Source organism: Schistocerca serialis, chromosome 10, assembly GCF_023864345.2.
Source record: "Schistocerca serialis cubense isolate TAMUIC-IGC-003099 chromosome 10, iqSchSeri2.2, whole genome shotgun sequence".
Taxonomy (NCBI): Eukaryota; Metazoa; Arthropoda; class Insecta; order Orthoptera; family Acrididae; genus Schistocerca; species Schistocerca serialis.
Genome location: NC_064647.1, coordinates 51089683 through 51117331, shown reverse-complemented (window position 1 = coordinate 51117331; position 27649 = coordinate 51089683). Strand labels below are relative to the sequence as shown.

Sequence of the window (27649 nt, the reverse complement as noted above, 5' to 3'; positions counted from 1 at the left end):
TATTCCACGACTGGTTATTTTACTTGCTGGTGAATCGTCCAGGTTGTATGGCCACGATCTGAGAAACTTCTTTTTCCTCACATTTTGTCCAGAGCTAGTGTCAAGGTATTGCAGATGCCGTAATATTTATGCTAGTGGTGTAGCCCTCTCCATCTGGCTGTGTGTGGCTGGGTACTGTACTGTATGGCCAGCAGACAAAGAGGGAAGAGAGGTTGCTGGAGTAGGAGTAGCGGAAATCCATTTGCATTTTGCTGTATCCTGTGAGATGAACAGTGTTGGGCATGCTCGTATCATATTGCTGCTAACAAGGGTTTGCCTGTGGCACTCCATTGGTATCCTTCACCCCTCTCGACTAGAGTCTCATGAATTTCTATCTCAATGGATTCCTTTACGATGCTGACCCAAAAGCCTGTTGTCCGGCACAGCAGCTTGGTGTTCTGTAAATCAGAGGTGCGGTCTTCCTTGATGCTATGCTATGCTATGCTATGCTATGCTCCACTCTCCTATCACTGATTTACCTGTGTGTCCCAGTCGCACATGCCTGATGTGCTCTCTCAACATTCTGAATTAGAGCAGTGTGTTTGCACAGTATATTGTTGGCCACACTCACAGGCAATGCTACAAATCTCACGTATGTTTAGTTTAAGTGGATCTTTCAGAGAGCCAAGTGACTCATCTTTGGCAGTGATCTGAAGACAGTTTTCATGTTGGATTTTGCAAGTACCCTCACAATTTTGGATGAGAGCAGTCCTAGGTAAGGAGGGAACATGAGTGTGTTTTCTTCCTCTTCCCAGTTTGGTGTGTCTTCTCTCTTCTTTGATGCCCTTTTAATCTGTGCTTCAGAGTGCTCATTTTTATGGAACACTTCCTGTAGGTGTTATAGTTCGACTGGGAGACATTCTTTACTGCAGATGATGTGCACCCTATGTACAAGGTTGGTCTGCACTGTTTGTGGTTGTGCTCGATAGTGGCAGCTCTTCATATGTAGGTACGGGTCTGTAAGAGTCTTATTCGAATATACTGAATGACTTAGTACCATCTGCTCCTTCTTTATTAACATGTCAACAAAAGGGAGACAACTACTGTTTTCTATTTCTATAGTGAAAACAGTGTTTTGATGGCTGGTGTTTAGGTGGTCCAGAAACCCATCCAGTACCTGTCCATCACACTCCAATACCAGAAAAGTATCGTTGACATCTATATATATAAAACAAAGTCGGGTTTGTTACAACACTTATAACTCGAGATCTGCTGGACCAATTTTTATGGTTTTTCATTTGTTGGATTTTTCTCCGCCTCGAATAGCAGAATACATCTTAAAAATAATGAAAAATTGACGAATAAAAATTTTCATGGTTTTTGATTTGTTGGATTTGTCTCCGCCCCGAATAGCAGAATACATCTTAAAAATAATGAAAAATTGATGAATACTTGAAAAATGCGTTATTTTCCCTAAAAGTTCTTTAGTTTCGGAGCTGTCAAATTTTTTTGTCAAAATCTGTAAGTAATGATTGACATTTATGCATGCGTTCATAAACTATTTAAAATGGATGAATAAACTATATGTGTATTTTTTTTAAAAAAAGATTGAAAAATATTACGCGTGCATTCAGAAATGTGTAATGAATACTTAATCATTTCAATAAATGCTCATTTGTTTATTACATGTCAAACATTTGTTGTCCAATCCTGTCAAATACTGTAACAACTATTTATGTCTGCGTTCAGAAATTTATTTTGTGTAAAATGTCTCGAAAGTTCAGGTAGGTACTGCTATATTTGTTTGTTTTAGACATTAATTTGTGTAAATTATTTATTAAATTAATTAAAGATTTATTCTACAGGTTAACAAAAGTGTAAATGTCTTTTCATAGGTTGTCTATGATTTTTCTTGATAAGCTTTTGTCTATGCCTCGATTGTTTTATGTGGTTTTGTGCGAGTGCATATTCAGTATTACTATTAATAAAAATGCCGCGTCCTAGAAGATCTAATCTTTCCCAGCGGAGCCGTAATGCAATTAGGCAACGGAATATCGCGAGTCAATTACCTGACGAACAACGAGAAATGGCCCGAGAAGAACGCCGCGTTAGGATGGAGCAAAGAAGGGCCTTAATTCATGCTTCTCAAACACAAGAGCAAAGAGAGGCAGCCCGTGAAACGGCTAGATTAGAAACGAGAAATCATCGAGCTTATCGTATGGATGAACAGAGGAATAATCTTCGAAGTGCAAGAAGAAATGATTCAAGTATTGATTTGAATCGAGCAGTGTTTTGATATGATTGCACCATCGACTATAGCTTGCATCGTTTAGTTTGCATTGGTCCAATGGACGTTGTTTGCCAGCATTGTGGCGCATTGAAGTTTGCTGGTGAAACGCCTGGTTTGTGCTGCCTTAGTGGTAAAGTGACATTGCCATTAGTGGTCCCGCCACCAGAGCCATTGCGTTCCCTGCTTTATGGCGAAACACTAGAATCACGACATTTTCTAGCGAACACTCAAAAATACAATGTCTGTTTCCAAATGACTTCATTTGGGGTGGAAATTATCAAAGAACACAGATATAATCCGACATTTAAGGTAATTTACGTTAAAAACTTTATTTTCTATGATTGTAAAAAAAATTTGGAATGTAGTTTGTTAGATTTCTGTATTTGTCTCTAAAATAAAAATGGTATGTCATTATTTGAAAAAAAAAAGTGTTTGTAAATCTAACTACAACTATGGCTTTGAATTTACAGATTCAAGGCCAGATTTGCCATCGCATTGGATAATTGCAACCTATTGAAGGTGCACAGCACAAATTCTTGCAAATATACTTCATGGGCAATATGGAAGAACAACTTGACCGACATCAAGGGATCAACACAGCTACGAAAAGAGCAATTCTCCAAGATTTGCAGTTGTAATCAGAGCAGATAAAAGACCAGCTGGAACACATGAATGCACATTTAATGCTCCAACAATCGATGAAGTGGCAATCCTGATTGTTGGTGAAAACTTGGAAACACGTGATATTGTGCTTACATGACGCAATACTGGGCAACTACAAAGAATATATGAAACACACCGTTCATATGACGCGTTACAATACCCGCTGATGTTTTGGCAAGGAGACGATGGATATCACTTTAATATCAAAATGATTAATCCATTGAATGGTAAGATGAATATCATTGTTTTCATTTTAACTTGATATACATTTTATTCTGTTTGCTTTTGGTACACAAAAAAAGTTGTCACTCCTAATTTAATAGAGAGTAACTGTAAGAGTCGTTAACCTATTAGGGGTTCTAAAATACAATTTTTACTGTATTTGTTTCAGGTGAGGAAACTACCAAGAAGGTTAGTTCGATGAATTATTACGCATATCGTTTGATGATTCGTGAAAATTCTGACAATTATTTGTTGCGATTTCGTCGACTGCTTCAACAATACTGCATTGACATGTACGTTAAAATCGAAACGGAGCGCCTGACTTTCATCCGGTTGAATCAAGCTAAATTGCGTTCGGAAGAGTATATTCATTTACGCGATGCAATAAGCACAGAAGGAGATTCAGAAAATGTTGGTCGATTGACTATTTTACCAGCGACATACATAGGCAGCCCGCGTCATATGCATGAATATGCGCAAGATGCAATGACATATGTTCATCATTTTGGTCGGCCATATCTATTCATTACTTTTACATGTAATCCGAAATGGATGGAAATTATTCAATTGCTGCTTCCCGGACAAACATCAAGTGATCGACACGACATCACCGCATGGGTTTTCAAGCAAAAAATTCGGTCACTAATAAATTACATTGTTAAGCAACACGTCTTTGGGATTACTCGATGCTGGATGTATTCAGTCGAATGGCAAAAACGAGGCCTACCGCATGCTCACATTCTAATTTGGTTAGTAGACAGAATTCGGCCAGATCAAATAGATGACATCATATGTGTGGAGATTCCTGCTCCTGAAACCGATCCAGACCTACATGATGTTGTAATCACGAACATGATTCATGGACCATGTGGCACTATCAACCGCCAATCACCATGCATGGTCGACGGCAAGTGTTCCAAACGGTATCTGCGAAAATTCACGGCAGAGACCATTACAGGCAACGATGGTTATCCATTGTATCGGCGTCGATCGCCCGATGATAATGGTAGAACTATCACAACTAAAGTGAAAGGAAACGATTTCATAGTTGACAACAGTTGGATTGTTCCATATTCGCCACTTCTTTCCAAAACATTCAAGGCACATTGCAATGTTGAGTATTGCAATTCGGTCAAATCTATTAAATACATTTGCAAATATGTCACGAAAGGGAGCGACATGGCAGTTTTTGGTATCCAAACATCCAATATCAACGATGAAATCAAGCGCTATCAAGTTGGTAGGTATGTGAACTGCAATGAAGCAATTTGGCGTATATTCTCATTCCCTATTCACGAACGTTATCCCACTGTTGTACATTTGGGGGTGCGTCTAGAGAACGGTCAGAGAGTATATTTCACAGCGTCGAATGCTGCTCAACGTGCCGAAACACCTCCAGCGACAACACTGACCAGTTTCTTTGCGATTTGTCAAAACGATCCGTTCGCACGAACGTTGCTTTACTCGGAAATGCTACGTTATTACACTTGGAACGCTACATCGAAGAAATTTCAACATCGGAAGCAAGGCGATGCAGTTCCTGGTCATCCAGATATGCGTTCTGCTGATGCTCTTGGTCGTATTTACACAGTTCATCCGAAGAATGATGAATGTTTCTATTTGCGGTTGTTGCTGGTACATGTTCGAGGGCCAACATCATTTGAATCACTACGAACTGTTAATGGTATAGTGTGCCCCACATTTCGTGCAGCATGTCAAGAGCTGAATTTGCTTGAAAACGATACTCATTGGGACACGGCAATCGCTGAAGCAATTATTTCTGCATCTCCAAGTCAGATACGCACATTATTTGCTATCATCATTTCGACATGCTTCCCATCGAACCCACGTGACCTGTGGAACAAATACAAAGATAACATGTCAGAAGACATTTTATATCGAATTTGTGTCAGCTCAAGAAATCCCGATCTTGAGGCGAATGAGGAGATGCATAACCAGGCTTTGCTCTTGATCGAAGATATGTGTTACCTCATGTGCGGCAGTTTGTTAGTTAGGTTAGGAATGCCAGCGCCAGATCGCGGAATGAATGATGCATTTAATAGAGAATTGGAACGTGAACGTGAATATGATCCACATGAACTAATCCAATCAGTTCAAACGAATGTACCACTGTTGAATCCTAAGCAGAAGGAAGTCTATGATACACTGATTAATGCAATTGATGATGGAAATGGTGGCTTATTTTTTTTTGGATGCCCCCGGTGGAACTGGGAAGACATTCCTCATGTCATTGATTCTGGCCACTGTACATGCGAGATCCGAAATTGCAGTAGCAATTGCTTCTTCTGGAATAGCGGCCACATTGTTAGATGGATGCCGTACGGCTCACTCAGCGTTAAAATTGCCATTAAACCTTCAAACTACTGAACAACCGACATGTAACATTTCGAAACACTCCGCAATGGCCAAAGTTTTAGTAGCATCAAAAATCATCATATGGGACGAATGCACAATGGCGCACAAACGCGCATTGGAAGCACTAGACCGAACATTAAAAGATCTGTGCAATGACTCGAGATGTTTTGGTGGTTCAATGATTTTATTATCTGGCGATTTCCGACAAACACTACCAGTAATTCCAAGATCTACTGCTGCCGACGAAATAAACGCTTGCCTCAAAGCATCAAATCTGTGGCGATATGTAAACAAACTTCAACTGTCTGTAAATATGAGAGTTGCATTATTGAACGATCTATCTGCTGATGATTTCTCGAAGCAATTGCTGATTATCGGTAATGGCCATGTTCCTGTTGACGAATCAAGCGGTTTGATTTCATTTCCTCCAAATTTTTGCAATTTCGTCTCATCAAAAGACGAGCTTATCAACAAAGTATTTCCGGATATCATTGCTAACCACAAAAATACTAAATGGTTAAGTGAGCGAGCAATTTTGGTGGCTAAAAATAAAGATGTAGATGACCTCAATTTTATAATTCAAAATCAAATCGTAGGTACTCTGTATTCATTCAAATCTATCGACTGTGTAACAAACGAAGAAGAAGCCACTAATTATCCAACTGAATTTTTGAACTCCTTGGATGTGCCTGGTTTACCACCGCACAATTTACAACCGAAGGTTGGCTCATTAGTCATCATGCTTAGAAATTTAAACCAACCAAAACTGTGCAATGGAACGTGTTTGGTGATAAGAAAACTGATGAGCAATGTGATTCACGTGTCAATACTTAAAGGAAAATTTAAAGATGAGGAAGTTCTTATTCCAAGGATTCCGATGATCCCAACAGATATGCCCTTTGAGTTTAAACGAATTCAATTCCCGATTCGTCTTGCCTTCGCCATGACGATCAACAAATCACAGGGCCAATCCTTGACTATTTGTGGCCTCAATCTAGAAAATGCGTGTTTTTCTCATGGTCAATTGTACGTGGCATGCTCTCGTGTCGGCAAACCATCCGCATTATTTGTTCTTGCACCTGACCAAAAAACAGAGAATGTCGTTTACCACAAGGTGCTTGAATGAAAATCCGATTAATGAATTAATCAGAGTGTATCCCAACCTGCACAACATAGTTTTCAATGATTTTTTTCTGACATGTGTTTGAAATACTTAATTATTATTATTTTTTTAATTTTTATTCTCATTCTGTATGTATTCATCATCATTCATCAAAATAAAATACTTTTATATTTCTATCTATATTAATATTATTTTGTATCATTGTATTACATTCATCAAAGCCTAAATTAGTTCAGCTAAAAGGTAACATGACATTCATTGACTGTTAGGCGGTATGAAGTTCGCCGGGTCAGCTAGTAAGAGGAATAAATGCTCGGGGATTCTGCTGAGCCATAGAGATTTGCGATCCCGGGACCCAGTGAGCAGCCCGTGGTCACTCTGTGCATCTGTTCATAAAACTCTCCATTGCATTTTAAGTAGGTGGTCATCAGAGAATGTTCAAAAAGTGTAAATATTTGCAGCTCGAAATGCTGAGACAGCAGCAACAATCGGTCTTGCAGCAGTACATTCGTGAATAGTGACAATGCCAAAACTCATGAGCTTGTTAACTCTCTGTAATTGCATGTCCTTAAGTACTTTCATGAAATCAGCCAAGTTATCATGATGATTACAGCGTCCCACAAGCGGTTTTAGAAGTGACGCCAGATATTTGGTCATCCTTTAGTGGGTGAATTGGTGGTGTTGAGTACTGGCCGCAAAGACACACCTTCCTCATGGATTTTAGCCAGTTCATTTGCTGGCACCCTGGGACACAGCCACTTCTTCACTACCTCTGGTAGATTTGAGTACTTCAGTAGAGCCACCGTTTCCTCAATCACCATCACCTGAGAACTATATTTAACAGGTGCATTATCAGTGGCACGAAGGAAGTAATTCGAGGCTTGTCAGAGGAAGAAGTGGACGAGATCACACAAGAAACTTGCAGGACCATCGACAAATATCAACTTCTGAAAATGAATGTGACTGTGGCATAACAGGAGACCATCTGATCAGTGAGAGAAGATGCTGATACTATTGTCCTTCCAGCACACAAAGGGGCTGCAACGACTCTGGTGCACGCCGATGATTACCGTCACAAAATTGGTTTACTGCTGCAGCACCCACCCTACAGAGAACTTGAGAAGGATCCAACCTCGATGATGACCAAGAAAATTGTGACTCTGCTTAACTCAAATCTACCAGATGTAGTGAAGGAATGGTGTATCCCAGGGTGCCAGCAAATGGACTTGCCAACATCCACAAGGAAGGGCTGCCTCTGCGATCAATACTGAACACGATTAATCCACAGAGTTATTCACACAATTATGGATAGGCCAAATATCTGACATCACTTCCCAAACATCTTTGTGAGACACTGTGGTATCGCGATAAGAACTCTGTCGATTTCATTAAAGTACTTAGAGACATGCGACTATGAAGAGATGAGCTGTTTGTGAGTTTTGATGTTATACTGCTGTTCACATATGCACCTCTGCAAAACTGCTTGGTGTTGCTACTTCAACATTTCAAGCTGCAAATAGTTGAACTTTTTGAACATGCTCTGATGGCCACCTACTTCAAGTGCAATGGAGAGGTTTATGAACAGTTGGACGGAGTGGCCACGGGATCCCCACTGGCTCCAAGGATCGCAAATCTTTACCTAGAAGTGGCCCTAAAATCACTTAGCAGAAACCCAACCATTCCCTCCACTACGATGACAATACTTTTCTGGTAAGGGAGCAAGGCAGAAAGGTTTTCGATGAGTTCCTGGGCCACCTGAACATACATACATCGAAACACTGCCTTATGTCGAAAAAGAGAACAGTTGTCTCCCTTTCTTGGATATAGGCAGATGTTATATTAGGCCATTCAGTATATAGGAACAAGACCTGTACCTGCATGCAACAAGCTGCCTTCATCCAGCACAATGGCCTGCAGTGCTTACCACCACAGTACATGGGACACACATCATCTGCAATAAACAATCTCCGAGCTGAACTACAATATTTCAAGGACATGTTCTACAAAAGAGGGTACACTGAAGCACAGATTAATAGGGCATTCAAGATGAGAGAAGACACAGAAAATTGAAAAGGAGGAGGAAGAGGAGGAGAAAGAAGAAGAAGAAACCAGACTTTTATTCCATACTGGGGACTGCTCTGAGCGGAAATTGTAAAGGTACTTGAAAAATTCAACATAAAGAAAGTCTTCTGAGCACTGTCAATGACAAAAGAGTTGCTCAACTCTGTGAAAGACTTACTTAAACTGGATGTACCTGGGGTTTATGGTACTGCCTTTGGGCATGTGCGACTGGGACAACAACAGAGAAATCAACAACAGCAGAGCAGCGTCTGCAACTTTGAGTTTCACAGCACCAATGTGCTAAACCGAGCAACCGTAAAGGAATCCACTGAAATATGGATTCACCAGAATCTGATCAACAGAGATGAAAGACACCGACTGAGTGCAACACAGAACACTGTGTTAGCGACAATACGATGAGAGAACACGTGCCCCCCGCTAACCCCACCATGGCGATGTCAACACCACCTCTCGTCGCAGGCATCATGTGGCCGCCCACAGCTGAGTGGAGGACAGTGTACTGGTAGCATAACTAGTCATCCACATGTGATGAGTATGACATTCTTCAGAACATCACAGTACTTTAACACTTCCATTTGGCTGGAAACCTGAGAGCTTTACGTCGGTGGTATTGGCCAGGAGACTCTACATTCACACTTGTCATGAAATTGTTCATATATAATAGAATCAAATTTCAATGATTAATGGAAAATCTCATATAAAGATGTGAAACAAATACTAACAAAGAGATAGAGGGGCTGGCCAGTACTTACCTCAGCTCAGTACAGGCGATAGATGCACAAAAAACAGAACCGAAAATTTACGTTCCTAGCTTTCGGAACAAATGTTCCTTCATCAGGGAGGAGAGAGGGGAAAGAAAGGGAAGAAGGGAAAGTAGATTCAGTTACTCATAATCCAGTTTATGAAGCAACAGGGAAAGGAAAACAGGGAGGATAGCAAGGATGGAGGCATGGTTGTCAGAGGGAAGCCAAAGATATTCTACTGTAAGTACTGTGCCAGCTTCAAACCAAAGAGGATGCATACAGAAGTAAAGAGGTATATAGTATAAAGATAAACACAACTATGTAGGATGAAAAGATGCGTGAATGGCTAAAGAGGAAAGGGAAAGAGGAGAAGACTGAAGAGTAAATGGGAGTGAGGTTGTTTAACGTAGGTTCAGTCCAGGGGCATGGCGGGATGAAAGGACGTGTTGGAGTGCGAGTTCCCATCTCCACAGTTCAGAGGGACTGGTGTTGGGTGGGAGAATCCAAATGGCACATACGGTGTAGCAGGTTCCTAGGTCCCTAGAATTATGCTGGAGGGCATGCTCCGCTACTGGGTATTGGGCATCTCCTAGGCGAACAGTTCGTTTGCGTCCGTTCATGTGCTCAGCCAGTTTAGTTGTTGTCATACTGATGTAAAAGGCTGTGCAGTGCAGGCATGTCAGTTGATAAATGACATGTGTAGTTTCACACGTGGCCCTGCCTTGAATTGTGTATGTTTTACCAGTAGCGGGGCTGGAGTAGGTGGTTGTGGGGGGATGCATGGGGCAGGTTTTGCAGCGGGGTCGGTTACAGGGGTAGGAACCGCTGGGTTGAGAAGGTAGTCTGGGAATATTGTAGGGTTTAACAAGAATGTTACGGAGGTTAGGGGGGCGACGAAAGGCAACTCTGGGTGGTGCGGGGAGAATTTTGTTAAGGGATGATCTCATTTCAGGGGTTGACTTGAGAAAGTCATATCTTTGGCGGAGTAATTTGTTGATGTTTCGAGGCCAGGATAATATTGGGTGACAAGGGGGATGCTTCTGTGTGGTCTGGGGTAGGGACATTGTTGTTGGACAGGGAGGAATGTATTGCTCGGGAGATCTGTTTGTGGACAAGGTCTGCAGGATAGTTGCCGGAGAGGAAAGCACTGGTCAGGTTATTGGTGTAATTGTTGAGGGATTCGTCACTGGAGCAGATACATTTGCCACGAATACCTAGGCTGTAGGGAAGGGAGCGTTTGATGTGGAATGGATGGCAGCTATCAAAGTGAAGGTACTGTTGTTTGTTTGTGGGTTTGATATGGACAGAGGTGTGGATGTGAGCTTCAACAAGATGGTCAACATCCAGGAAGGTGGCTTGGGTTTTGGAGAAGGACCAGGTGAAATTCAGATTCGAAAAGGAGTTGAGGTTATGGAGGAAATTAAGGAGTGTTTCTTCACCATGAGTCCAGACCACAAAGATGTCATCTATAAACCTATACCAGACCACGGGAAGCAGCTGTTGGGTCTTCAGGAAAGCCTCCTCCATGCGGCCCATGAAGAGGTTGGCATAGGACGGAGCCATCCTGGTTCCCATGGCCGTTCCCCTCATTTGTTTGTAGGTCTGGCCTTCAAAAGTGAAGTAATTATGCGTGAGGATGAAGTTGGTAAGTGTGATAAGGAATGAGGTTTTTGGAAGATCTTTGGGTGGGCGTTGGGAGAGGTAGTGCTCAAGGGCAGAGAGACCATGGGTATGTGGGATGTTTGTGTAAATGGATGTAGCATCTATGGTGACAAGAAAGGTTTCAGGTGGGAGAGGAGTGGGAATGGATTTGAGGCGTTCTAGGAAGTGTTTTGTGTCTCTGATGTAGGATGGGAGTCTGCGGGTGATAGGTTGGAGGTACTGGTCTACCAGAGCTGAGATACGTTCTGTTGGGGCTTTGAAGCCTGCTACAATGGGACGGCCAGGATGGTTCTCTTTGTGAATTTTGGGTAATAGGTAGAAGGTAGGGGTACATGGCTCAGGTGGAGTGAGTAAGTCTATGGAAGCCGTTGTGAGGCCTTGTGCGGGACCTTGGATTTTTAGGATTTTCTGCAGCTCAGTCTGGATGGAGGGAATGGGATCCTGGGTAACAGCTTTGTAGGTTGAGGTGTCGCAGAGTTGACGCAGTCCTTCTGCCACATACTCCACATGGTCAAGTATGACAGTTATGGAGCCTTTATCCTCCGGGAGGATGACAATAGAGCGGTCTATTTTCAGCTCCTTAATGGCACGGGATTCAGCTGGGGTAATGTTGGGGGTTGTCGGGATGTTCTTCACAAAAAAGTTTGCGGGTGGCGCAGAAACGTCCCAAAAAAATTTCCTGTGGCAGAGAAAGATAGCCAAAGAAAGGGAAGAAGGGAAAGTAGATTCAGTTACTCACAACTCAGGTTATGAAGCAACAGGGAAAGGAAAACAGGGAAGATAGCAAGGATGGAGGCATGGTTGTCAGAGGGAAGCCAAAGATATTCTACTGTAAGTACTGTAATAGCCTCCTGGCGGATAAAGGCTCCACAACTGTCGTATTTGACCTTGTGGAGTATGTGGCAGAAGGACTGCGTCAACCCTCCGACACCTCAACCTACAAAGCTGTTACCCAGGATCCCATTCCCTCCATCCAGACTGAGCTGCAGAAAATCCTAATAATCCAAGATCCCTCCAAGGCCTCACAACGGCTTCCATAGACTTACTCTCTCCACCTGAGCCATGTACCCCTACCTTCTACCTATTACCCAAAATTCACAAAGAGAACCATCCTGGCCGTCCCATTGTAGCAGGCTTCAAAGCCCCAACAGAACGTATCTCAGCTCTGGTAGACCAGTACCTCCAACCTATCACCCGCAGACTCCCATCCTACATCAGAGACACAAAACACTTCCTAGAACGCCTCAAATCCACTCCCACTCCTCTCCCACCTGAAACCTTTCTTGTCACCATAGATGCTACATCCATTTACACAAACATCCCACATACCCATGGTCTCTCTGCCCTTGATCACTACCTCTCCCAACGCCCACCCAAAGATCTTCCAAAAACCTCATTCCTTATCACACTTACCAACTTCATCCTCACGCATAATTACTTCACTTTTGAAGGCCAGACCTACAAACAAATGAGGGGAACGGCCATGGGAACCAGGATGGCTCCGTCCTATGCCAACCTCTTCATGGGCCGCATGGAGGAGGCTTTCCTGAAGACCCAACAGCTGCTTCCTGTGGTCTGGTATAGGTTTATAGATGACATCTTTGTGGTCTGGACTCATGGTGAAGAAACACTCCTTAATTTCCTCCATAACCTCAACTCCTTTTCGAATCTGAATTTCACCTAGTCCTTCTCCAAAACCCAAGCCACCTTCCTGGATGTTGACCATCTTGTTGAAGCTCACATCCACACCTCTGTCCATATCAAACCCACAAACAAACAACAGTACCTTCACTTTGATAGCTGCCATCCATTGCATATCAAATGCTCCCTTCCCTACAGCCTAGGTATTCATGGCAAATGTATCTGCTCCAGTGACGAATCCCTCAACAATTACACCAATAACCTGACCAGTGCTTTCCTCTCCCGCAACTATCCTGCAGACCTCGTCCACAAACAGATCTCCCGAGCAATACATTCCTCCCCGTCCAACAACAATGTTCCTACCCCCAGACCACACAGAAGCATCCCCCTTGTCACCCAATATTATCCTGGTCTCGAAAACATCAACAAATTACTCCGCCAGGGATATGACTTTCTCAAGTCAACCCCTGAAATGAGATCATCCCTTGACAAAATTCTCCCTGCACCACCCAGAGTTGCCTTTCGTCGCCCCCCTAACCTCCGTAACATCCTTGTTAAACCCTACAATATTCCCAGACTACCTTCTCTACCCAGCGGTTCCTACCCCTGTAACCGACACCGCTGCAAAACCTGCCCCATGCATCCCCCCACAACCACCTACTCCAGCCCCGCTACTGGTAAAACATACACAATTCAAGGCAGGGCCACGTGTGAGACTACGCATGTCATTTATCAACTGACATGCCTGCACTACACAGCCTTTTACATCGGTATGACAACAACTAAACTGGCTGAGCGCATGAACGGACACAGACAAACTGTCCGCCTAGGAGATGCCCAATACCCAGTAGCGGAGCATGCCCTCCAGCATAATTCTAGGGACCTAGGAACCTGCTACACCGTATGTGCCATTTGGCTTCTCCCACCCAACACCAGTCCCTCTGAACTGTGGAGATGGGAACTCACACTCCAACACATCCTTTCATCCCGCCATCCCCCTGGACTGAACCTACGTTAAACAACCTCACTCCCATTCACTCTTCAGTCTTCTCCTCTTTCCCTTTCCTCTTTAGCCATTCACGCATCTTTTCATCCTACATAGTTGTGTTTATCTTTATACTATATACCTCTTTACTTCTGTATGCATCCTCTTTGGTTTGAAGCTGGCACAGTACTTACAGTAGAATATCTTTGGCTTCCCTCTGACAACCATGCCTCCATCCTTGCTATCCTCCCTGTTTTCCTTTCCCTGTTGCTTCATAAACTGGATTATGAGTAACTGAATCTACTTTCCCTTCTTCCCTTTCTTTCCCCTCTCTCCTCCCTGATGAAGGAACATTTGTTCCGAAAGCTAGGAACGTAAATTTTCGGTTCTGTTTTTTGTGCATCTATCGCCTGTACTGAGCTGAGGTAAGTACTGGACAGCCCCTCTATCTCTTTGTTAGTATTAGAATCAAATTTCACTTATACTGCTTCAAAGAAATGGAAAATATGAATTGTTGAGAAAATATATCGGTGAAAGTAGCCCTGAGATAGTTGGTAATGACATGGTGGTTGTTGAGTTATTTGTTGTTTTTCGGACTTATCTCCTTGTCTGGACTCTGTAATTTATGCCTTGTGCATTAATGTATAATTTATGATAAGGGCCAATTCATGTTGCTTGAAAAGATAAGTATTACTGTTTTATGTTTAACACTTGCCACCTCCAGTAGGCATGTGGTATTAAAAAATAAGTTTTTTGTGCCAATACATGTATTTAACTACTAAAAATTTATGTAAAATTATTAATTTTTGAAGTATTTTAAGAGGTAGCGATTTTATAATACGTATTGTAAGAGAAATCTTACTGCAAGATAGTTCAAATACAACAGGAGTTTCCACTTTTAACATAACAGAGTGTGTGCCCACATTCTAGGTCTAATGAGTCTGTACTCAAAATGCATTACCATCTTTCAACTCACTATAATTCTGTAGCAATTTTTATAGTAATCAGAAAGCACAGTCAGTGGATTTTACTGCCTGTATTTTACATATTTCTTTCATATGACAAAGATGAGAATAAAGTAAAGAAATTGTTTATCTCATTCTGCAATTTTCAACATGCCAGACATACACAAATGCAAAAAGTTTCAATTGTAATTTTTATGAAAATACCTCTGTAACAATACTAAATTATGAATGTGATTGTTGTTGTAACAGCACGATGGCAGAAGCCACGTAGTCTCATTCTCTTTCCAGTTTTTGTACAGCACATGCTGCATCAGTTTAATTCACGAGTATACTAGATAATTTAAATCAATAGTTTCGAGTTGCTGTTATGTGGCTTACACAAAAATAATCAATTTTTGAAAATACAGTGTAGCTGAATAGATACAAAACTCTACTCACCAAGAGGCAGCAGAAGAAACACAGCAAAGGAATTTGCAAGCTTTCAGATTGATGGTGCCAAATACTTGCAAGTTTCCTTTGACACTGTGTTTCTTCTGGCACCACTTGATGAGTAGATTTTTTCTTTTACCTATTATTATGTACTCTGACTGCCTAGTGAAGGTGAATGGTCAACTTTAATTTATGGGAGAATTTTAGGAAAGTAAAGGAGACCACATGTAGGACACTACTGCATTGCATCCTTAAGTATTGCTCAGGATTAAATATGAACCAATAGCAAAAGTTAAAGCATTATCTCTAGAAATGTTATGTGAAATTGCAGCTGTTAGGTTAACAGATTTAAATTTGATTGTTGTAGCTTTGTACTCAACTAAGACTGGAGGCAATCCAACAGATGATTTTGTTAACAAGTTAGTGTCTTTATGTGAGACAGTCTGTAAGAATAAGTGTAGGATACTTATCTGTGGAGATTTCAATTTGAATTTTCAGTTGTCCACTATCTATAACTCATATGTAAATAATTTATTAAACTCTTTTGGTCTTTATATTACAATCACTGAAATAACAAGGCCACATTATAAAGGTACCGGTACCTGTATTGACAATATAGTTGTATCAAATGAGTTAATGCATCTCAAGTCAGGGATAATTAAGACCTGAGTATCTGACCACTGGCCACTACTTCTTAGAACAGATATAACAAGAAATTGTAACACTGACTCAGTGCACATGGCAGGAAAGAAAGTATGTGTGGTCAATTATGATAATCTAAATATGTTTAAGTCTCATATTGATAAAAGTAATTGGTTGCAGGTTTATCGAGAACATGCGATAGATAGAAAGGTGGAAGAACTCATATCTACTCTTTCTGTATATGCTAAGATGTCCTTTCCCATTAAGTTACTAAATAATAAAAAGGCACTAAGAGTAAATAAGGTCAAGGATGAAAAGGTGTTGAAGATCAAGAGGGAGTGTGATCAATATTATGACTGGTATAGAAGTACAGGTTCTCAAGTATTTAAAGACATGCTCACAGTGAAAAAGAAAAGATTAAGACAGGCCTTAAAGGGAGCTAGGTGTAAAAAAAAAATGAAGATATAATACTAACATCTGAAAATAAGACACGTGCAATGTGGAATATCATTAACAGTCAGTGCAACAGGAAAATGACTTCACAGGCTGAAAGCAGTAATCTGAATGCTGCACAGTTAAATTCATTCTTCACTGAGAAGGTACAAGAAATAATAAAGGTGACTGGCACTTCCAATATAGCCACTGACCATAAATACTACCTGAGAAACACCACAAAGCCTGAAAGTACATTTAGCTTTAAACTGGTCAAGGTACAGGATGTTACTAATATCCTGAGGAAAATGAACAATTTTAGTAATGACGTTTATGGTTCAAGTTCAGCCATGTTAAAGTGTGATTCAGTTCAACTGCCAGAATTGATAACACATGTAGTAAATACATGTATTTTGGAGGCTCAGTTCCCAATGGCACTAAAGTTTGTTAAAGTCACTCCAATACACAAAAAAGGCAGCCTCTCAAGTTGTGAAAATTTTAGGCCTGTTTCAATTGTGCCAATCTTGTCTAAAGTGATAGAAGCTATATTAAATAATCAAATAGTAAAATACTTTGAAGAAAACAAAATCTTCACTGATAGTCAATTTGGCTTCAGATCAGGGTTAGGAACTGTAAAATCTGCGTTATCACTTTTAACACAGTGTGTGAAGCAACTAGAAAGAAAGCTAGTGGTTCAGAATAAACTCTTTGATTTATCAAAAGCTTTCGACACTGTGTCTCATGAAATCTTATTGAACAAACTGCAATTCTAAGGCTTTACAGGAAGTGCTCTGGAATTGATAAAATCTTATCTAAGCAATAGAGTGCAGAAGGTGGTTTTTAATGGTGCAGAATCAGATTACTTACCTGTGGGCATGTGTGTCCCACAAGGTTCTGTACTTGGCCCATTTCTATTTATTATTTATATAAATAACTTACCATGTAACATAGTTGGTCCATCAACTAGGACTTACTTATTTGCAGATGATCTTGCAGTCTGTATAACTGCAGAAACAGCACAGAAGGTGAAATATGAAGCAGACCAGTGCACTGTCAAAGTTGAAAATTGGTGTAAAGCTAATTCCCCTTGTGTCAACCGAGAAAAAATACAAGACCTGTATGTATCGTGAAATAATAACACTAAACTTGAGCAGAGCTCAAATGCTGTTAATTTCCTTGGAATCTCAATTGATTCAAAATTATCCTGGGGTAGCCATATAGAAAAAGTGGGAAGCAGCATTAGCAAAGGAATATTTGCTCTAAGGAAGCTGCGTCTTTGTCTAAACATGCCAATACTTAAAGTGGTTTATTTTGCTTTAATACAGAGTCACATTTCCGATGGTACAATACTGTGGGGACATCAAAGCAAGACAGCTAATGTCTTCAAACTACAAAAGAAGGCAATAAGACTGATATGTAGCTTGGCATCCAGAGCTCACTGTTGCCAAGCTTTAAAAAATTACAGGTTATGACCCTGCCATCAATATTTATTCTACAGTGTGTAATGCATATTAAGGAAAACTATCCGAGCTATCAACAGTATGACATGCGACATAATTATAACACAAGAAACAAGCAGGACCTAGTTTCTTTCTGATGTAACTATAAAAACACACAAAAGTGCTTCTTATACAAGTCCATAAACTTTTTTAATGCCATACCCCAACATATCAGGGATCTTGCAATTCAACAATTCAAAAAAAAAGTAAAAGAATTTCTTCTTGAGCTCAGCATTTATGAAACTGATGAATTTTTAAGGGAGGCAAAGAATATGGTATGACTATATTTTGTGATCAGTTTTTATATGCTTCTGTATAAGAGTATGTCTGTAATCGGCTAAATTTACTATGCAATATCAATTTGTATCAGAAGTTTCTCTGTTTTGTTTTTGTGTGAAGGTACCATAATTATTTGTGTAATATTTATATTGTGTAATATTTTTCTTGTTTTTGTAATTATTTGTGTAACATTTATACTATGTAATATTGACTTTTGTAATGCCTCAGATGATCTCTGAGGTCTCTACAACAATAAAAATCAATCAATCAATCAATATTTGGAACCACCAACAGGTCAGATTAAAGGAAGACATCAAAGTAATTCAGAGGCAGGCTGCTAGACTAGTTACCGATAGGTTCAATCAACATGAGAGCATTATGGAAATGCTTTGTAAACTCAAAGGGGAATCCGTGAAGGGAAGACTGTGTTCTTTTTGTAAAACACAGTTGGAGAAAATTTAGAGAACTGACATTTGAGGCTGGCTACAGAATGATTCTATTGCCTCCAAAGTACACTTCTTATAAAGACCACAAAGACAAGAAAAATTAGGACTCTTACAGAGCCGTGTAGAAGTCTTTTTCCCTTGCTCTCTTTGCAAGTGGAACAGGAAAGGAAATGATTACTAGTAGTGCAGGGTACCCTCCACCATTTGCCAAACCATGGCGTGTGGAGTATGTATGTAGATGTACATGGACTAAGAACAAGTTTTGAGATGGTGGGCTGAAGAATCACAGGCAATGAGTTTTATTATGCAACTATCAGATTCTGGAATAGCAATTCAAGGTCAGCTGTCCCCTCAAAGTTCAGTAAATGTGGCAATTTTCACATTTCAGGCCGTGTTCAGAGCTGTGATCCAGAAGAAAATAATGAAACTTGCACTCTACATATTTTTCAGTTTCAGATCTGCACTCCTCATAATAATCAGGAGATATTTTAGCAATAATAAAGGAATCAATTATGGACATAAAAAGTTGTATTACTGGACAAGAAAACAGATTCATAAATGACAAGAAGTGAGACTGGGAGACAAAAGTTAAGTACCAGTACTGTGTTTATTTTTATTTTATTTTTCTGAATTTTACAAAATGTAAGATCACAATAACTCAATTAATCAAGAACAAACTCTGCAGACTGATGATTTAGAAGTGTCTCAAGAACCAGCATTAGGTGGGAATGTGAGTAGTATTTACTACCAAATTTCTTGGGTGAAATAATTGCATGTTTAAACAGTTTATGAAATTCACAGATGAAAAATTCAGCAAATAGTAGTGATTTTGGTAGTAAAATAGCTAAAAGAAACAAAAAATCAAACAATCAAAAAGTGAACTTAGTACCAGGATACATATAATTAAATACATAAAAGTACATATAATTAAATGAGTAACAAAATCAAAAAGTTGAGTAATGAACTAAAAGCAGAACTTTTGAATACCAATGCTGAAACTGTAGAAATTAAAGAGGCATTAGGCAATATGAAACCATTTTTGAATTGACACAGATGATTAAACAATTGAATGGACAGTTCAGATACATGTAATGAAATTTTAGCCAAAACTCACAACAGTATGTAAGTTGACAGGGTATAAATTAACTTTTACTGGAAGAATCTGAAAGTAAAAATTTCAATGTTGAAAGATTTTTGGCAACAGATGAATCATATGAACAAACCACTGCAGAGATCAATAATGAAATTAAAAATTTCATTGGTGTTGTACCAGTAATCAGTGCAATGAAAGTACTATTAACTATTCCAAAAAGGCAGTGACATACAACCAATTTCAATCAGTCATCACAAAAGAAATATTAATTGACATCTTGATGACATTCCGTCCACTGCTCCACAGATTTACTCTGCGTGACATTGGGAGGCGAAAACAGCTGACACAGCTTTGTGAGGATGTGAAGTACAATTTTCCTCAAAATGACAATTTTCTAGTGACAAGATCATTGAAAGTGCTTGTAATAATTATCATTTATTGTGATTTGAACTTATAATAAGCATAAATTTAATACACAACAAGATTAACTTCAAGCACAGACCGAAATAATTATATTTGCTTGAGAACTACTACTATTCAACAGAATTTTTAAAAACGTGTGTGTGTGTGTGTGTGTGTGTGTGTGTGTGTGTGTGACTGTAGTTAAGCATAATCTTTATGCATAAAAAAGAATTAGTGGTAGAAACGACTAATGAAAAACCTGTCGTGAAAATGGTCAGCAAGTTGTCATATTTCTCACTGTTAATGGGCATTGTGAGTGTAAACTAACTCGTTCAACATTACAGTATGAGACCGCATTTATAGTCCATTGAACAAGCAAACAATTAACCATCATCTGCGAATAACTTCACAGAATAATGACCGATAACATCGAAAACAACGATATCTCCATCAGTAACAGTATCTGTAATTTTAGAGCCTTATTCAGTTTGTGCCTTGAATAGACAGGGGTTTACATGTGGAAATATTGGACTTTTGCCAAATTTATCCTGCTGCATTCTCATGTGTTATTAGAGCATACAACATGGTGGGAGAAGCCTAACTTCTCCTTGGGCAGTATGTTGAACATTGTAGTCTGCATAATTCAGAGGATACAAAGTCCTAATCAAAAAGGCCAGGAAGTTCTCATTATTATGTATGTAACTGATATCTTGACAAACACATTTTTTAAACCACAAGTCTTTAAAACTATGAAATATTATTACTTTGTTCCAAAATCTGTATTGTAATACCACCATCACTTCTATTTGAGTCTGTTTCTGAACAATCTGAATGTAAATTTACGAAGATAGGTTCAAGGTTTATATCCATCATCACTTCCCAGTAAAATTATTCTTTCTGAAGCTTTTCAGCATGCCACACGGACTGTGCCCACCCTACAGGCGGTAAGTAGTCTACTGCCTCATGCACAAGTGATTCAGTGAACGTTATTTTGAATGTTTTTGTTTTTCCTCCTCCCATATAGCCTTATGCTTTGCCCAGATTAATTCCATAGGGCTACACTGACAGTGACACATGGGTAAACGCAAAACTGTGTGGCCCCATTCACGTGCAAGGAAGTCAGGTTTGTACGTTCTGTCATGTGACTTGTACAGTATAAATTAATGAGCTGCAGGAGATCAGCACGAGTCTGGTTTACACGGTGCTTAATATTTTTATTTTTAAGTCAGGGAAAAATATCCGCTTTTCTGGTGTTTGTACTTGATGTTTTCTCTATAACAGTTGAATGATAACTAGCAATGACTGACTTCAAAGCAAGGTATGGCAATAATTGTGAATCACATCACAAAACTGACAGCGTTCATTGCCGAATGGTAATCACTGCCATTTTTCTTACGCGTAAATACAAGTTTAGTCTCAGAAACAAAACCAAAAGAAGAGTCAGCATGCAGATTAACTATCTAAGAACTTATTCTTATGAAAACTTTAAAACCACCAGTACCATCACTCATTTAACAGCAGATCTTCCTGGAATGATTCTAATTGGCTCATGTTTCATCAAGGTAATATACTGTTGAACTACCTCCTCCTCTTGTATCATGAATCTTTATATGGGATGTAGTTTGTGTTCCACCTATGTCACTTCTTTGAACTAAAACACTCTTCTTAATGTATCATGAACCAACGTCTTTCAAAATTTTTACATTTACAAAGTGCTTACCATTGAAGCTAATTTTCTCCTGCATAACTGTAACATGGTTTTGTAATATTGGCATTCATCATTCAAATGGAGCACTTTAAAACATCATTGTTAAAAGCATCCATTTATGTTACAGGTTCCTTGCAATTTCAATGCTTTCCAGGTGACCGAAACCTACAGCTCTGACACTTTCGTTTACAATTCTCTTTACAGTTCTCTTGCTGACACCACATGGTTCTGGAGCTCGTTCTTGTGTCTTCAGATGTCAATAGTAGGAGGCCTGATTTCAAATTCACGTTTGAAACTGTTATAAATGTGGTAAATAATCCCCCTCGCCTGCTTGTGAAGCACTTCACATTTGCTGCCATCACCTGGCTTCTTTTTTTTTCGTACTTAAACATTTATAGATACAAATTCACACCTATACTTCTACAAGAGAAAAAATACTGACAGTTGAATGAAGAACTCAGTTATTGCCAAGTACAGAAATAGTGCAGCATGTAGGAGTCAGATTCTCACTGTCTAGCTGTAGCTCGCTGCTAACCACTCAGAAAGAGAATGAATATTATTGGCTGCCAGAGGCTAGAGGAAGGGGATGCACAGAACGGCTGAAAATTGGGCCACCTTAAAACATGATACAGACTTAGGAAAGTGTGTCTATGGAAGCATGAAGTGTTAATTGACTTGTATGTCAAACATTTCATGAACAAAGACATTGAAAAATTTGTAGATCTGGTTGATAGTCAAAATTAATTTCAAACATATGTAGTTTCAAAATGTATGTTAGTATAGAAGTATGAGAAGTCTGACAACATTGTTAAGTGTACATCAAGATACAAGTGTGTGGAATGTCAAACTGAAAATTATTCATACAAAGTAAAGTTACATTAAGAAGTGCAGCTATGTTAAAAAGTGCAAACACGTCAAGAACTGCTAAAGGTCAAAATATTTTCTGTGTCATTATATTTTTCAAAAAACATGTGCTACATCATGTCAAAGCAAGTAGTATCAATTGAGTTCATGTTAGAAATAGAAACAAATGATAAAGATAGTGAAGATTTGAGTGCACTATAGTTAATGTGGCCTCTGGAGACCATAAAAGCTGTTTATGGTGTGTGTAGTCACCAATGTGGCAATTTTGCCAAAATCGTTTGTTTTCCCTTTGCCACATTTCTTCTCTGACTTACCTGTGAATCTTTCAAGTTATCTTCTGGTATTGTGCTATCCTTTCTTCACTAGATAGTAGGTGCACATATGTCATAGGTTTTCAAGTGTAGTCTCTCAGTGTATTAATGAAAAGTTTATCTTCTATTTTATCAAAGAGTTGAAAAATTTTCTTATGTTTTTGAAATAAAATGTGTATGTTGTTGGTTCAATCTTAGATTTTTTTATTTGCAACAAGATTACATTTAAAGTACGTTACATTAACATGGAAGAAAAATCTATTAACATTTATGCTTAAGTAGAGAAGAATTGGGCCTGTACTTTGTAAAAAAAAAATATGTATTTTACTATCTTCAAGGACATTTTTGCATGTAATGATGATGAGTATGCTTCATACTTTGTCCTAACTGGTTTGAAGAATTTATGTAGGTGAACATTTGTCTATTTTTGGAAACTTGTATTATTTTGAACAGACTCTTGCACATTACTATAACTAAGTGAAAATGTTTTGCATACAAAGAGATTAATAACACATTGTGTTCCTTTAATGTCTGAACTTAATTAAATTTATCTGGTAAAATACTGTTTGTTTCTGTGAAATTATTACACTTGTTAATGAATTCAGGGTAGGCGTACATCTACAGTGTATGATGCTTTTTGGAATGGATTCTGCACTGTACAGTATCTGAGTTGAGTATAGTTTCAGAACAAGCAATGATGTGAGGAGTAATTCGGGTTTCAGTCTTGTTTGGTTTAATGGAAGTGCACACACATGTTCTGGATGCATTAGGGCAGCTATTGTGACGTATTTGTAGGGATTTGTGCATGTCTGGAAATATTTAACATAAAACAGGTCTGACACGTTAGTTTGCTACTGTCATTTTGTAATTTTGCAGTCAGCATTGAGCTACTATGGAGAAGTGAAAGTATTGATGACAGAAATAGGTTGAATGGGGAAACTTTAAACTGGAATTCCATGCACATTAACAACTTTTGTGATTTGTTCAAATTACACTCTTGCAATGGATGCCATTTAGAGAGAGAGAGAGAGGAGCGTATGTTTCAGACCACTTTTGTAATTTTGAGAACTGTAATAGGTGAGAACAATTTCATATGTGGATAATTTATGAGCAAACTGAATTAAGGATAAAAATATGTTGGAGAAGAGACAAAGGTTTAACATTTACAGGATGATCGTAAGTTGACTACAGATACATTATGTTCTCAGTATTTTTGCAATGTAGAATTGATAAGGTGAGTACGGTGATACAATGATGAGGGTTTGTGTATGTATAATGTAATGATGAAATGTTTGGGATTGCTTTGTGTTCGGAGCGAGTACTATGATGAAATATTGATGTGGTTTAGGCTGTATTGAAGTACTATGTAAAATGTGATGATGATGATGGTGATGACGGAACTATTAATGGTTATGAAGAGGATTGTCCATGCATTTATAATGTTATGATGTTGTTGACTTACTTGGTATCACCTGAATTTTTATTATAACAAGTATTAAATAATACATAGCTACACATAAGAAGGGAATAAAGTGTTGCTGAAACTGAAAAATGATGTCTGACTTTCTCTTTGGAGTAGAGAAGGTATAGAGTATTGAAGTTTCTGATGCTATGTTAAAAGTTTTGTTGCCGTAAGAGAATTTTAAGCAAAGATTACAAAATTTAGTGGCACATTACTGTTCAGAAACACATTCTGTGATGAGGTTCAAAACTGCTGTGGGACTAAAAGTTTGCAGACTGTTAGTTATAGACAGGTAATTAGGTGTTGGGTTGTTTTTGAGTTTTGCAAAACATTTAGTGAAGCATAGGTTTTCTCTCAGTTTACATAATGTCACTTTAAAACATCTGTTCTATGCTTGATGACTGATGAGCAATATTTCTCACATTATTCAGTTTTGGGTAAAAAGGAGCTGTTATTTCACTTATGGTCATATTTTATTCTTTCACTCAAACTGGTAAATCTATGCTGCATCTGTATATACAGAAACATTTATATTATTTTTCACTTATGTATAGAAGCAGACAATTTTTGAAAAATGTAATGTAATTTGATAGATTCAGAAATGTACTCACCAAGTGGTGGCAGGAGAACAAACATACAAAAGGCATTAAAATTTGCAAGCTTTCAGAGCTAGTGGCTCCTCCTCCTTACAGAAGGGTCAAAGGGGAAAGAACTGATGAGGTTTAGGAAAAGGGGTAGAGTTCAGAAAAGTCACCCAGAACACTCACTCACTGAGGGGAGACTTGCCATTTGGTACATCTCCACTGACCCGGTGTTTTGAGTGACTTTCCCAAACTACTCTTTTTTCTAAACCTCACCTGTCCTTTTCCTTCACTTGTCTTCCTTCCCCTTCAACCCTTCTGTCAGAAGAAAAAGCCACTAACTCACAGTGCTTGCAAATTTTGACATGTTTTGAAAGCGTGTTCTCCCGCCGCAGCTTGGTGAGTAGATTTTTTATCTATCCAATTACATTACATTTTCAGAAATATTGTAGTGTGGCTCATAAACACCATGTGAACTGATACACATCTACATTTCCATTATCTACGTTACCTGTCTGATTAACTATGATGGTAGCCTTTTGATTACTTCCATTCTATTCACCAAGTGTTTACACTCCAATGGATGTAACACTGCACTGTTTTATGTTGTCTGAAATGCATGTACGTACCATTATAGTTCTCATGTATGTTCTATTCTTCCATTCCTTACTAATTTGTTTAGATCTTTTACAGTCCAGAATATTTAATAAATTTTCATATTGTGTGCTTACTTCACCTTAACAATTAGTGCTGTACATATATACAGTACATACATACATATATTAATCCTTCTTGCATAGATCACGAATATGACATTTCGTAATGATGTGGAACGTGTCACTTTTATATAAGTTTTCTTTACACAAAATAATTAATTAATTAATTTTTTTTGCAGTTGCTACTTCAATCTAAGAATTCATCTATTGAGTAGAAGGAGTTGTCATTCAGAAATTCTTTTAATTTGCTTTTAAATCTTGGTTGGCTATCTGTCAGACTTTTAATACTATTTGGCAAATGACCAAAGATTTTTGTGGCAGCATAATTCACCTCTTTCTGTGCCAAAGTGAGATTTAATCCAGAATAGTCACTATCATCCTTTCTTCTAGTGTTGTAGCTATGCACTTTGCTATTATTTTTGAATTGGGATGGGTTATTAATGACAAATTTCATAAGTGAATATATGTACTGCGAAGGTACTGTGAATATCCTGAGTTCCTTAAATAAATGTCTGCAAGGTGATCTTGGGTGGACTCCAGCTATTATTCTGATTGCACGCTTTTGTGCAATGAATACTCTCTCTCTTAATGAGGAATTGCCCCAAAATATGATGCCATATGAGATCAGTGAATGAAAATAGGCATAGTAGGCTAATTTACTGATATGTTTATTACCAAAATTTGCAATAACCCTAATAGTGTAAGTAGCTGAACCTAACCTTTTCAGAAGATCATTGATGTGTTTCTTCCAATTCAATTTCTCATCAAGGCTCACACCCAAAAATTCTGAGTATTCTACCTTGGCAACAGACTTCCGTTCATAGTCTATATTTATCAATGGTGTTACCGGTATGCCATTTACTGTACAGAATTGTATAAAGTGTTTTCTCAAAATTTAGTGAGAGTCCATTTGCAAAGAACCACTTAATAATTTTCTGAAAGAAATTATTTGCATTTCGTTATACATGTCATTTATGAATACAATGCTTATGTCAGTCACTGAGTTAGAACTTTTGTGGAACTTGCATTAATCTTATGTGAATATAGGCCCAAGTAAATAATAGACAGATGAATTTTATATTACCTTCACATTCATGCCTTTATTGTGTGTCAGTGGAAGAGAGAAATCTATTCAAATTTAATTAAACTTTCTACAGTTTGTCAGTTCATTCTCTCTTGCACTTGGGTGGAATTCCAAACAAGTATTTTATTGTGAGTAGTGTAGGTAATTTTATGCACAGAAAACGATGATGAACAGCATCTGCTAATTTGTCTGATAAAGTGTGTGACACTATGAGTCTGTCACCCACAACTTCTGTCCACACATTGATACTAAAGTGAGACTGATGCCTTGTTTCCATGCAGCTCAATGACTTGCATATGGCCCCACAGGTAAATTTACTCATATTACCTCAGTATGACCCTCATAATCATAAATAAAAAACAAGCTGTGAACAGAGGAGACTCCACCGACAGTAATGTAACCTGGCATGGCAGTCCAGTGACTTGAGAGTTTGCACTGACTGCTCATGCAGAATTTACCATACAAGAGCATTGCTTATGCTGTCAGACACTTCAATCTTCACACGCTTGTATTAGCATCATTTTCTCCTTATCATGACACTTGCTCCTGCTCATTGGCATGTGAACTAAGTCTATTGCAATCTGTTATCTTTGTTGCAAATGACCACATTTCTGCAAGTTGCTGGAAGAATCTGCTGAACACATTTTCAGATGGAATGCAGTGATGGTGTCAGACAATGTTCATACAATGTGCCATTGACTAATACAGTTACGTAAACCATATCAGATCAGCATGTCTGCCGTTTACCACATGGAGTAATAGGACTCCATTTCACTATTTATAGTGTTCACACTCCACAGAATCACTAATGTTATTCTGATGCCAATGGACCCTGATTTAAACTGATTCAGGAGGCCGTTACAATTGCTACTGTCTGGACAACAGTATTACAATCTGAGAAATTGCAAGGGAACCTTCCACTGTCTGCCCTCATAATACTTACAAGCTCTGTCCCTATACAATGATTTCC

At 38.8% G+C, this 27649-nt stretch overlaps 1 protein-coding gene across 3 annotated transcripts in view; it reads right to left on the bottom strand.

Moving 5' to 3' along the window:
* LOC126425144 (zinc finger protein 32-like) overlaps positions 1–27649 on the bottom strand; it is a 209302-nt gene that overhangs the window by 62776 nt on the left and 118877 nt on the right. The gene's annotated exons all lie outside the window — the stretch shown is intronic.